Source organism: Pinus tabuliformis, chromosome 3_1 (genome assembly GCF_031772625.1).
Source record: "Pinus tabuliformis cultivar Carrire ecotype Pingquan chromosome 3_1, CPIR1, whole genome shotgun sequence".
NCBI lineage: Eukaryota > Viridiplantae > Streptophyta > Pinopsida > Pinales > Pinaceae > Pinus > Pinus tabuliformis.
Window position 1 is genome coordinate 606,447,140 of NC_142301.1, and position 2,130 is coordinate 606,449,269.

At 38.7% G+C, this 2,130-nt stretch overlaps 1 pseudogene; it reads right to left on the reverse strand.

The window, feature by feature from the left end:
* Positions 1 to 222: 222 nt before the first annotated feature.
* On the reverse strand, positions 223 to 1,930 carry LOC149188467 (amino acid transporter AVT6A-like; annotated as a pseudogene).
* Between the last annotated feature and the right edge of the window lie 200 nt (positions 1,931 to 2,130).

Consider the following 2,130-nt stretch of genomic DNA (forward strand, 5'->3'; position numbering starts at 1 on the left):
AACTATATTCCTTTTCAATGTTTACAACTACAAATACAGTAGTATCTTTAACTAGAAGGCCGAGCGACCATGGCAGGATGATACAAGGCTTTACAAAAGTTTATCCACTCTTCACAATTCTACAAGCAAATTCCCAAATCAGCATTCTTTTCTCGGTTCTGTTCCAAATAATCTTTATATGTATGTGCACCACCCGCTCCTCATAAAAATTCATTCTCAAGATCATGGAGGGCCTTCCTCCTTTTTGTTGAACAAAGAATTAATGTCACTCACTATAGCAATTGAACTTGAAACTACTGCCAGAAAAATCATGAACAATGCAATAAATATGTCCTTCCTGGTTGAGATTCCATGGGTGTCTCTGCAATTAAAAAATAATTGAGGTTAGAAGTTACATACAAGCAAGGTGAAAGACGAAACCAGAAATGAAAAACAAATTTTTTTCTACCTGAGAGCAATGGAAGCTGGGAAGATGAACCCAATACAAACTGCTGCTGTGGCCCCTGTGAATTGAAATGCATCCCAGATACTTGGTATGAATGATGCCCCAAGTAAAACGATTCCAATTAACCCAGTAGTGATCAAAATGAACCTCTTATTATCCAAAACAAGATTCTTTTTCGCTGGAAAGACAAGCCCATCAAGATTAAGTCTCAGGGTAAAAAAAATGAGAGGAAAGACCAGCATCAGATGTACAACATAGGTCACACAAACAATGTCATTCAGCACAACACTGTAGGGAACTCCCAAGTTGGTGTCAAAATTGGCCAGGACATCATCCATGGTCTAGTCTCCAAATAGAAGAAAGCCAAAAAAGTTTGTACTTATGTATACAATTGAGCACAATTCCAATGATGTGCGAACAATGGGCTACATTTCTGAAGGGTACTCAAGTTCGTTGTATATGGAATGAAATGCATGGTGCAAAGACATCACAATTCATTATAACATAATTTTAAATGCAAATTCAACTAATGAACTCTAAGGTACTACACTGCAGGGCCAGAAATGGAGGAAAATAATCCATACCATTGTAATGACAGATGTAAGCAATCACAATAACTGGTACCACAGTGAAAAGCTTCAAGAACGAAGTAAAATCCACAATACCTGGTAACATTCTTGGTGCTTTGACGGTGCCACTGAACATCTTTACAATCGCAATACCAACCGTAATCACAATAAATACAACAGCAAGTGCAACTGGTAATGTAGAAGTGAATTTCAAAGAATCTGCAAATTCATGGAAATGAACACATCAACATAGGCATCAAGATTTGAACATCACAACTCCTAAGGAATAAACCATGATCCACATCTTTGAATGTATATGCCATATGCCATTTCTAACAGGGCAACATGAAAAGTTAGACAAATCGTTAAGTAGATGCCATCAGTATGTGACATTCCCAAGATATGTTGAATCCCCTCATATAATTACAACAGTTTCTAGACATTTAAATCCCTGAAAAGGCCCAAATGAAATATGATATATCTGAAAATTAGTGCTAAAAAATGCTTATCAGGATGAGCAAAGCAGACTTACCCACTCTCTTGAAAGACACCAATGGAGCTAAAATAAGGACTATGGTGAGAACTAGGATCGAAACATGTCCATTCCACCAATGAAATCCAAACCATTCTTCAAGCATACCAGCATGATGCACGCCATTTGATGATATGGAAACTTTATAACATTCAAGAGGGCAATTCCATATACCTGCAAAGCAAGGCGACCAAAAGCACTCTTGACATCTTTTTGAGTAGCCCTAGGGCTCAATCTCAGAGTCTCATACTCCTCTCTCATCCCAGGGAAAGCAACAGAGGCCATCACTGCTACATTCCTCCTGCCTGCCGAATTTTTCTTCTCTCCGTTTCCCAAGAACGAAGTCCCCTGAGCACCCATAAACCTTCCAACAGCGGCAGCCATGATCTGTAACAAAAATAGGATGATCCACAAACCTAGCTTGAATCCCCAGTGCAAAATAATCCTGTCTAAATGTACAGAATGGGTGTACCAAAATCTAGTGAAATACTCAGAGCAGAGATTATTGCAAATGTGGGAAAGGTAAGCAAAGCCAATATCTCAAGTTTACCATCATTCGCTAAAAGGAATTCCAAGCGTCCGCG